At 37.7% G+C, this 12,352-nt stretch overlaps 1 protein-coding gene and 1 pseudogene across 8 annotated transcripts in view; one reads left to right on the top strand and one right to left on the bottom strand.

The window, feature by feature from the left end:
- Positions 1-12,352, bottom strand: part of STK33 (serine/threonine kinase 33) — a 175,020-nt gene that overhangs the window by 98,778 nt on the left and 63,890 nt on the right. The window lies entirely within an intron of this gene.
- Positions 11,767-12,205, top strand: LOC131487435 (large ribosomal subunit protein eL32-like; annotated as a pseudogene).

Genomic DNA, 12,352 nt, shown 5'->3' on the forward strand with positions numbered 1-12,352 from the left:
TGGAACACTCTTTTTCATTCTTCCCTTCATCATTATAATTCCTACTCTTACTGCCCATCTCAGCTTATACATCATCTCTTCTCAAATTTTCTTGATATCTTGAATCGAATTCAGTTGAGTGTCTGCCAATCTCTTTAGTGCACTATACTTGCCGTATCATGCTCTGAATTGTACTTGGCACTTATTTGTCTGTATCCCTCACTATACCCAAGTTCCCTAGATGCAGGGATGGTATCTATATTCCTACCTATTGTTTACAGGGTGAAAGAATGACAAAAGGAAATGTGCTTTGTAGAAGCACATATTCTTCTTTCAGTACAGAAAATGTATAAAAAGTGAGACAAGACTGGAGATGGAAAGACAAGAGAGTATTAGAATAGTCCAAGCAAAGACATAAATGTGGCCTTAATCAGAAAAGCAGCATCAGGGATGGGGAAAATAGTCAGATTCTGGAAATATATAGGAAATAGAGTAATAAAACTTGGTAAATGATTGGCTATGACCACGGTGAGAGAAAGAGAAAAGTCAAGAATACCTTGAGTACTGAGGTGGATGAGGGCCAAATTACTGAGAGAGTAAGGGGAGGAGGAAGAATAGGTTTGAAGTAAGATAATCAGTTCAGTTTGGGATACACTAAGTTAGTTTTGCCTTTAGGGCACTAAAAGGGAGATGCCTAAGAGGGTTGTGGATATGTAAGTCCAGAGATAAAGGGAAATCTAGGTTAGAAAGTTGGATTTAAGACTTACATCATAGCAGATGTAGGTGAAATCACCCAAGAAGGATGTATGGAATGAAAACATAAGAGACCTGAGGACAGAAAACACTGGGAAGATGGCAGAATGGCAGAAAAAGAGGACTCTAAGCTCATCTTGTTCCCCAGATACAACTAGATAACACACACCTCAGGGTAAATAACCCAGAAAATGGCCCAAAGACTGTCAGAACAAACTCAACAACTAAAGGTACAGAAAAGGCCATATCACAGAGGTTAAGAAGGGTGGAGACATGGTGGGGAGCTAACACAAGACTATGGCTGCCTACAGGAGGCAGGGAGCCATGGGTGTGAAGAAAGGAGAGAAACAAACTGTCCCAAACTGGAGCCCAGATAAGGAAGAGGAATCCTTGAATCCTCATACCATTTGGCTTTGAAAGCAACAGGGCCCAAATTTTAGGAATTTGTACAACCAACAGGACTTATGGCCTGGAATTTTAAAAATAAATCAGCAGGTTTGGTTCTGAGAGAGCTCAAAGGGTGATAGGAAGCTGAGTCTCCACCCTTAAAGAGACAGCACAACAAATAGCCTATGGAGACAAAACATTGAAGCTGCAGTTTGAAAACTGCCTGAGGCATTTATGAGGGAAAGTTATTTACTCATCTCAGAGCATGTCTTGGAAGGGCAGGTTCACAGGGAGACCCCTCTAGGAACAAAGCAGAAGGTGCCATCTCCCCCCCACTCCCCCGACCAGTACAAACACGTGATCATTTGCAGGAACCAGTGCAGCATGACATTCATGACCTAATTTGCTTATACCAAGATCCACCCTTTCCAGTCACTCTTGCTTCAGTCCAGGTTCTGTGCACACCCTCCCTGATAATACTACCACAAAACTTGCCAACACCACATCTCCTGACTTGTGCACTTAGGGGACCTCAGTCCCAGTGAAGACAGTGGTCCCACAGAAGATCAAGGCAAACCTTGTTAAAACTGCACACCCCACCTCAGCTGAGGACCAAATACTGCCCAAAACAGGCAAACAGAGCCACTACAGATGACTGGACTGAAGGAAAGTGGCCAGGACACAACAGCAGGGTGCACAAAACACACATAGAAAATATTCCTTAAGTACCAGATTCTGGTGGACAGGGGACACTGTACTGAAGGGCACTATAGGACCTCTTCTTCATATAGCCACTGCTTTCAAGAACAGAAAACATAGCTGACTTTCCTAACATGGAGAAACAGACACAGAGTAAGACAAAATGAGGAGACAGAGGAATATGTCCCAAATGAAAGAACAGGACATAGCCACAGTAAAAGACCTAAGCAAAACAGATGTAAGTAATATGCCTGATAGAGAATTTTAAGTGATGATCATAAAGACACTCACTGAACTTGAGAAAAGAGTGGAGGACATCAGTGAGACCCTTAACAAAGAGATAAAAATGAAGTAATCAGAAATGAAGAACACAACAAATGAAATAAAAAATACATTAGATGGAATAAACAGCAAGTTAAAGCAGAAGAATGAATTAGTGACCTGAAGGACAGAGTAATAGAAAGTAATCAAGCTGAGCAGATAGGAGGAAAAAAATCATGCAAAATGAGAATAGACTTAGGAAACTCAAGTGATTCGATCAAGCCTAATAACATTTGTATTATAGGGATCCCAGAAGAGGAGAGACAAAAGGGGGCAGAAAATTCATGTGAAGGCATAATAGATGAAAACTTCCCTCATCTGGGGAAAGAAACAGATATCTAGAACCAGAAAGCACAAAGATAAGCCCCTTGCCCAAATCAACTCAAGGAGGTCCACACCAAGACACATAGCGATTAAAATGGAAAAAAGTACTGATAAAGAAAAAATTTTTCGGGGCGCCTGGGTGGCGCAGTCGGTTAAGCGTCCGACTTCAGCCAGGTCACGATCTCGCGGTCCGTGAGTTCGAGCCCCGCGTCAGGCTCTGGGCTGATGGCTCGGAGCCTGGAGCCTGTTTCCGATTCTGTGTCTCCCTCTCTCTCTGCCCCTCCCCCGGTCATGCTCTGTCTCTCTCTGTCCCAAAAATAAATAAAAAGCGTTGGAAAAAAAATTTAAAAAAAAAAAAATTTTTTTTCAAGCATCAAAAGAAAAGACAGTTATATACAAGGGAAACCCCATAAGGCTATCAGATTTTTTTCAGCAGAAATGTTGCAAGCCAGAAGGGAGTGGCATGATATATTCAAAGTGCTGAAAGGAAAAAATCTGCAGGCAAGATACTCTATCCAGCAAGGCTATCCTTCAGAACAGAAGGAGATATAAAGAGTTTCCCAGACCAACAAAAACTAAAAGAACTACAAGAAATATTAAAGGGGATTCTCTGAGTGGGAAGGAAAGACCATAAATAAGAGTAAGAAAAGCAGGAAGCGCAAAAGCAGTAAAAATAAGTATATCTGTAGAAATCAATCAAGGAACTCACAAAATAAAAGGATGTGAAGTATGACACCATGTACCTAAAACATGGGGGGAGAGAAGTAAGAAGGCATTCAAACTTAAGCAGCCATCAACTTAATATAGACTCCTATATGCAGAAGGTGTTATATCACAAACCAATGGTAACCACAAATCAAAAAACAATAATAGGTATGTAAAAAATAGAGAAAGAAATCCAAGTATATCATTAAAGAAAGCCTGCAAACCGTGAGAGAAGAGAACAAGATAAGAGAACTACAAAAACAACCACAAAACAAGTAACAAAATGGCTAGAAATACATATCTATCAATAATTACTTTAAATGTAAATGGTCTAAATGTTCCAATCAAAAAACGTAAGGTGACAAAATGGATTAAAAGACAAGACCTATATATTGCTATCTACAAGAGATTCATTTCAGACCTAAAGACACCTATAGATTGAAAGTGAGGGGATGGAGGGGCGCCTGGGTGGCGCAGTCGGTTAAGCGTCCAACTTCAGCCAGGTCACGATCTCGCGGTCCGTGAGTTCGAGCCCCGCGTCAGGCTCTGGGCTGATGGCTCAGAGCCTGGAGCCTGTTTCCGATTCTGTGTCTCCCTCTCTCTCTGGCCCTCCCCCGTTCATGCTATGTCTCTCTCTGTCCCAAAAATAAAAATAAAAAAAAAAAAACGTTGAAAGTGAGGGGATGGAGAAACATTTATCATGCAAATAGCTGTCAAAAGAAAGCCAGGGTAGAAATACTTATATCAAACAAAACAGACTTTAAAACAAAGACTGTAACAAGGAACAAAGAAGGCGCACCCAAATACATAAAATAGTTAATAACAAATATAAAGGAACTAATCAATAGTAATATAATAATAGTAGAGGACTTTAACATCCCACTTACATCAATGAACAGATCTTCCAAACAGAAAATCAACAAGGAAACAGTGGCTTTTAATGAATTTAACAAACATATTCAGAACATTCCATCCTAAATCAGCAGAATGCACATTCTTTTCAAGTACACGTGGAAAATTCTTCGGAACAGATCACCTATTATGCCACAAAACAAGTCTCAACAAATTCAGAAAGATCTAAGTCATACCATGTATCTTTTCTGACCATAACACTATGAAACTAGAAATCAACCACAAGAAAAAATCTGGAAAGAGCACAAATACATGGAGTTTAAATAACATGCTACTAAATAATCAATGGGTCAACCAAGAAAACAAAGAAATTAAAAATCACATGGAGACAAATGAAAATGAAAACACAATGGTTCAAAATTTGGGGATGCAACAAAATCAGTTCTAAGAGGGAGGTTTACAACAATACAGTCATACCTCAAGAAGAAAGAAAAATCTCACATAAACAACCTAAACTTACACCTAAAGGAGCTAGAAAAAAACAAAACCCAAAACCAGCATAAGGAAGAAAATAATAAATATTAGAGCAGAAATAAATGATATAGAAACTAAAAAACAATAAACAGAACAATGAAACCAGGAGCTGGTTCTTTCAAAAGATCAACAACCTCTAGCCAGATTCTTTAAAAAGAGAGATAAATACACTTAAAAAAAAAGGTGGGGGTGGCACCTGGGTGGCTCTCTGTCAGTTAAGCATCTGACTCTTGATTTTGGCTCAGGTCATGATCTCAGTTTGTGAGTTTAAGCCCCACATCAGACTGGGTTGACAGCACGAAGCCTGCTTGGGATTCTCCCTCCCTGTCTCTCTGCCCCTCCCCCACTCTCTCTTGCTCTCCCTCTCAAAATAAATAAATAAGCTTAAAGAGAGAGAGAGAGAGAGAGAGAGAGAGAGAGAGAGAGAGAACTCAAATAAAATCAGATATGAAAGAGGAGAAATAACAACCAACATCACAGAAACACAAAAGACTGTAAGGGCGTATTATAAAAAATTATATGCCAGGGGCAGCTGGGTGGCTCAGTCAGTTAAGCAACCGACTTTGGCTCAGGTCATGATCTCACGGTTCATGAGTTTGAGCCCCACGTCAGGCTCTGTGCTGAAATCTCAGAGCCTGGAGCCTGCTTCAGATTCTGTGTCTCCTTTTCTCTCTGCCTCTCCCCTGCTCATGTTCTGTCTCTTTCTGTCTCAAAAATAAATTTAAAAAAAACATTAAAAAAATTTTTTTAAATTATATGCCAACATATAAGACAACTTAAAAGAAATGGGTAAATTCCTAGCGATACATAACGTATCAAAACTTAAGCTGGAAGAAATAGAAAATTTGAACAGACTGATCACCAGCAATGAAATTAAATCAGTAATTTTAAAACTTCCAACAAACAAAAGTCCAGGACCTGACAGTTTTCACAGGTTATTGTATCAAACATTTGAAGAAGAGTTAATACCTAGGCTTCTCCAACTTTTCTGAAAAATAGAACAGGAAGGAAAACGTGAAAATGCATTCTATAATGCCAGCATTACCTTGATAACAAAAGCAGATAAAGACACCACTAAATCTCTGATGAACATAGATGCAAAAATCCTCAATAAAGTATTAGCAAACTGAATCCAATAATACATTAAAAAAATCAATCACCATGATCAAGTGGGATTTATTCCCAGGATGCAAGGGTGGTTCAATATTTACAAATCAGTCAACGTAATATATCACAACTATAAGAGAAAGGATAAAAACCATATGATCATTTCAACAGATGCACAAAAAGCATCCGACAAAGTACAACATCCATTCATGATAAAAACCCTCAACAAAGCAGGTTTGCAGGGTCATACCTCAATATAATAAAGGCCTTACATGAAAAACCCACAGCTAACATCATACTCAATGAGAGTTTTCCCCCTAACATCAGGAACAAGACAAGAATATCCATTCTCACCACTTCCATTCAACAGAGTACTGGAAGTTCTAGCCACTGCAATCAGACAACAAAAAGAAATAAAAGGCATCCAAACTGGTAAGGAAGCAATAAAACTTTCACTATTTGCAGATGACATGATACTATATATAAAAAACCCTAAAGAGTTGACCAAAAAACTACTATAACTGATAAATGAACTCAGTAAGATCAAAGAATACAAAATCCATGTACAGAAATCCATTGAATTTCTGATGTTTATTTATTTTTGAGAGAGAGAGAGTACCAGCGGGGGAGGGTTAGAGAGAGAGGGGGACAGAGGATCTGAGGCAGGCTCCCCACTGACAGTACAAGCCTGATGTGGGGCACAAACTCATGAACCATGAGATCATGACCTGAGCAAAAATCAGACACTCAACTGAGTCACCCTGGTGCCCCACATTTCTGTACACCAATAATGAAGCAAAAGAAAGAGAAATTGAGAAAAACAAAACTGGAGGTATCATAATTCCAGACTTCAAGTTATATTGCAAAACTATAGTAATAAAAACAATATGGTGCTGGCACAAAATAGACACATAGATCAATGGAACAGAATAGAAAGCCCAAAAATAAACCCACAATTATATGGTAAATTAATCTTCCACAAAGTAGGCAAGAATATGCAATGAGAAAAAGGCAGTATCTTCAACTAATGGTGTTGGGAAAACTGGACAGCTACATGCAAAAGAATGAAAATGGACCAGTTTTTTACACCATACACAAAAATACAATCAAGATAGATTGAGGACCTAAATGTGAGACTTTAAGCCATAAAAATCCTAGAAGGGAACAGAGACAGTAATTTCTCTGACACTGGCCATAACAACACCTTTCTAGATACATCTCCTAAGGTAAGGAAAACAAAGGCAAAAATAAATTATTGGGACTACATCAAAAAGCTTCTGCACAGCAAAGGAAACAGTCAACAAAATTAAAGGCAACCTACTGATATTACAAATGACATATCCAATAAAGGGTTAGTATGCAAAATATATAAAGAACTTATAATACTCAACACCCAAATACCAAATAATCCAATTAAAAATGGAAGAAGACACATGAAAAGATGCTCAACATTACTTATCATCAGGAAAATACAAATCAAAACTACAATGAGCTATCACCTCATACCAATCAGAATGGCTAAAATCAGCAACACAAGAAACAACAGGGGTTGGCCAGGATATGGAGAAAAGGGGACCCTCTTACACTGCTGGTGGGAATGCAAACTAGTGTAGCCACTCTGGAAAACAGTATGGAGATTCCTTAAAAAGTCAAACATAGAACTACCCTATGATCCAATGCACTACTAGAAAAAGAAGACGCAGTAGGGGCACCTGGGTGGCTCCATTGGTTAAATGCCTGACTTCAGCTCAGGTCATGATCTCATGGATTGTGAGTTTGAGCCACATCAGGTACTCTGCTGTCAGCACAGAGCCTGCTTTGGATCCTCTGTCCTCCTCTCTCTCTGCCCCTCCCCCCACTTCTTCTCTCTCTCTCTGCCTCTCTCTCTCTCTTGCTTTTTCCCTCTCTCTCAAAAATAAATAAACATTTTTATAAAAGGCTTATTGGGGTGCCCAGGTGGTTTAGTCAGTTAAGCATCTGACTTTGGCTCAGGTCATGATTTCACGGTTCGCAGGTTCAAGCCCCACATTGGGCGCTGTGCTGACAGCTTGGAGCCTGGAGCCTACTTTAGACTCTGTATTTCCTCTCTCTTCCCTCCCCCACTAGCACCCTCTCTCGCTCTCTCTTTTTCTCTCAAAAATAAAATAAACATTAAAAAATTTTAATTTAAAAAGGCTTATAGAAACTGGACAAAAGTTTAAAAAGCTTATATATTCAAATATATATGAATATAACTCAGTGACAAAAAAGAATAAAATCTTTCCACTTGCAACAACATGAAAGGAGCTAGAAAGCATCATGCTATGCAAAATAAATCAGAGAAAGACAAATACCATATGATTTCACTCATATGTGGCTTAAGAAACAAAACAAGGGTGGTTGGCTGGCTCAGTCAGTAGAGCACGCAACTGTTGATCTTGAGGTTGTGAATTCAAGCCCCATGTTGGGTGCAGAGATTACTTACAAATAAATTTTTAAAAAAATAATAAAATAAATAAATAATACATAAATAAATAAATAAATAAAATCTAAGAAACAAAATAAATGAGCAAAGGGGGAAAAAAGAGACAGAGGCAAACCAAGAAACAGACTCTTAACTATGGAGAACAAACTGATGGGTTACCAAAAGGGATGTGGGTGTGGGATGGGTTAAATAGGTGATGTGAATTAAGCAGTGCACTTGTGCTGAGCATCAAGGGATGTGTGGAAGTGTTGAATCTCTATGCTGTATACCCAAAATGAGTATTACACTATGTTAACTAGAATTTAAATAAAAACTTAAAAGAAAAGATATGGTATATATGTGTGTGTGTGTGTGTGTGTGTGTGTGTGTGTGTATGATGTAATATTACTTAGCCATTAAAAGTATGAAATCTTACCATCTGCAACAACATAGACAGATCTGAAGAGTATGATGCTAAGCAAAATAAGCCAGTCAGAGAAAGACAAATACCATATGATTTCACTCATATGTGGAATTTAAGAAACAAAACATACAAACAGAGGGGAAAGAAGACAGACTCCTAACTAAAGAGAACAAACAGAGGGGATGTAGGTGGGAGGTGAAATAAGTGAAGAGGATTAAGAGTACGCTTATCTTGGATGAACACTGAGTAATACGGAGCTGCTGAATCACTATGTTGTACACCTGAAGCTAATATAACACCGTATGTTAATTATGCTGGAATTAAAATTTTTAAAAGAGAGAGCCAACAATAGGACTTTCAGGAATATCAACTCCTAAAGGATAATCTGAGGAAGAGAGTCCACTGATCAATGGAAAGGATTGTCCATAGAGGCAGGAAGGAGGATATTTAATGATGGAAAGGTTTGTCAAAAGCCAAATGGCTCAACATTTCAAGAGAGATGAGGACTGAAAAATTATATTTAAAAAGTAAGCTATGGGGTATTGTTGGCAAAAATGACAGATTAGGGACTTCCAAAATTGTTCTTGCATAAAGGCAATGAAAAAGCTGACAAAAATTATTAGAATAAACCTTTTCAGAGAGATGGAAATTAACCAAAGGCTTGCAGTGACACAGGAAGGATTTTTTTTTTGAGAGACAGAGAGAGCAAGCATAAGCAGGGGAGGTATAGAAGAAGGAGACACAGAATCTGAAGCAGGCTCCACACCCAGTGTGAGCCTGACATAGGGCTTGATTTAATTAACTGTGATAGCATGACCTGAGCCAGAATCAAGAATCAGATGCTTAACTGACTGAGCCACCCAGGTGCCCAGGAAGCACTTTTTTTTTTTTTTAATAAATAGTTGTCTATCAGCAAGAACAGGAAGCTTTGTCACATTTTCACTTCCCTTAGTCCCATCTCCCACACTATTTTTGCAATAGCCCCCCCCCAAAAAAAAAATAGCCTAGTAGTTGCTGGGGAGAGCAGTGGAAGGGAGTGGATAGGATGTGGCTAGAGTTCTTTTCAATTCTGATCCCCAAAGAATACTCATTTCTTGACCTTTGTGATAGTTCTCTGGGAGACCCACTTAGAAGTTAGTCTGTACTTGACCTGAATCAGGGCTCAACTTGTATAGCATCTTCTTCCAGGGGGCATTTTCTGAAAACAATTACAATCAAGTTTATAACTTCATAGCTGCCTGAAGCAGTGGTTAATACTTAGCGCAATAGTAGCCAAAAATCTAACTAAAAAGCTTAAGAGACAAAGCTGAAAATTAAGATGTCCATAGGTGTCTTGAAAAGCTCCAACATATTCTTGGGCACCTAGGAGGCCACACATACACATAGGGCTGCACCATCCATCCACAGGAAAGATTTGAGAAGCTCCTAAGCATTCATCTCTGGCTGACCTTGAGGTCAGAATGTTGGACAAAGACTTTATATAAGCAATTTTAAATATGTTCTAAGAAATGAAGGAAACCATGCCTAAGGAACTAAAGTTTGAGGATATCACACCAAACAGAAATTATCTATAAATATGCATAACCTATTTGTTTAAATACAATTCTGAAGTTGAAAAGTATAATAATTAAAATGAATATTTCATTATAGATGCTCAATAGCAGATATGAGCAGACAGAAGAAAGAAAGAGTGAAATGAAGATAAATTAACAGAGATTATCTAGTTTGAGGAACAAAATAAACAAAAAGAATGAAGAAAAATTAACATAGCCTTTATATCTGTGAAGACACCATCAAAAGTACCAATATATGAATAATGGGAGTCTCAGAAAAAGAGGAGAAATAAAAAGGGGCAAAAAGAATATTTGAAGAAATAATGGCCCAGAACTTCCAAATTTGATAATTTGATTCAAATTTAATAAAAAACATTAATCACCATATCCAACAAGTTCAAAAATTTCTAAGTAGGATAACTTCAAAAAGATCCACACCTGAACACATATTAATCAAACTATCAAAAGAAAAAGACAAGGAGAATCTAAAAGCAGTAACAGAGGAGTGATTTATTACATTCAAGGAATGTTCAGTACAATTAACATCTGAATTCTCATCAGAAATCATGAAATCAGAAGGAAGAGAGATGACACATTCAAAGTTCTAAAAGAAAAAAAAAACTGTCAACCAATGTTTCTAAATCCAGTAAAAACTATCCTTCAAAAATGAAGTGACTAGCCTGAGGCCAGTATTAGTAATAAACTGTAAGCACTCAGTATGTGTTGTGGGATAATGGAAGGGGAAATGAATCTAAATCATGACCACGCTCCTTGCATTATGCCCCAGCAAAGATTCTTTCATGAAACTTGTGGTAAAGGTAAAGGTAAAGGAGGAAAGAGAGTGTATACCCTTGTCAAATCCATCTAACTAAAGAAGACTAAATAATGGGTGGTAGATAGACTTAAAGGCACCGCTGATAAAAAATCTCTACATCCACATAAGCCAAATCGGAAACTGATTGGGTAAACAAGTCTTTTTTTGTTAACACAGTGACTACTGAGACAAATACCATAATCATTCCAGGAGCATTTAGAGAGTACTTATAATATAAAATTAACTGAAGAATGCAAAGATCAATCACACTCTTTTTATAAGAATTTTTCAGTGTAGTCAAGTATTTCTCAAATGGGCTTTACCTTATCCACAATTACAAATACATTTATACATTTATTATATATATTTATTTATATTTATTATATATAAATGTATTTGTACATATATATGGGCATATATATAAATATTTGTGTATATATGTATATATACTGAAATATGTATTTAATAAAAATATTCTTAGTACTTCTAATATACTGTATTTGCTATTCTTATCTATTCTATTCCCATTTAAAAAATATTCTTGTCACAACACCCTACCACCACTCCACTAAATTGATTTCACTACCCAGTAATGGTCATGTTCCCAAATTTGACCAAATTGGTACTGAAAAATGCCAATCTAGATATGTGATCAAGTAACTTTAACACAAGGAAGAATAATTAAGTGCTCAATAGAGGTTGATACCATGGGAACACAGGAAAAAGTTAATAATTTTGACTAGGTATCCAGGTACCACTACATACAACTATAGACATAAATGAAAATTCAAACTATAGGAACTAAGAACTGGTCATAGTTCTTTTCCTTAGAACTTCCTGCAGAGGTGATAGCCATCTCCTATTCAACATCATGACTGCCCTCAGACCTCTGGTGAAGCCCAAAATTGTTAAAAGAGGACCAAGAAGTTCATCCAAAACCAATCAGAATGATATGTCAAAATTAAGTGCAACTGGTAGAAACCCAGAGGTATACACAATAGGGTGTACTGAAGATTCAAGGGCCAGGTTTTGATGCCCAGCATTGGTTATGGGAGCAATAAGAAAACAAAGCACATGCTTCCCAGTGGCTTCCAGAAGTTCCTAGTCCACAACATCAAGGAGCCTGTAGTCCTGCTGATGTGCAACTAATCTTACTGTGCAGAGGTTACTCACAATGTCTCCTCCAAGAATTGCAAAGCTGTTGTGGGAAAGAGCAACCCAGCTGGCCATCAGAGTCACCAATCCTAATGCCAGGCTTCACAATGAAGGAAATGAATAGACGGCTTATGTGCACATGGTATTTGTATTAATAAAACCATAAAACTACACACAAAAAAAGAAGAGAATTGGTCATAGTTGGTTTCCTTCTTACTCCTATTTACCCAGTCTGAGTGGAAGACAAACTACTAAAATATTTGATACACCAACTAACAGCAACACTTAGACATAAACTTGAA

Source organism: Neofelis nebulosa, chromosome 10, assembly GCF_028018385.1.
Source record: "Neofelis nebulosa isolate mNeoNeb1 chromosome 10, mNeoNeb1.pri, whole genome shotgun sequence".
Classification (NCBI taxonomy): domain Eukaryota; kingdom Metazoa; phylum Chordata; class Mammalia; order Carnivora; family Felidae; genus Neofelis; species Neofelis nebulosa.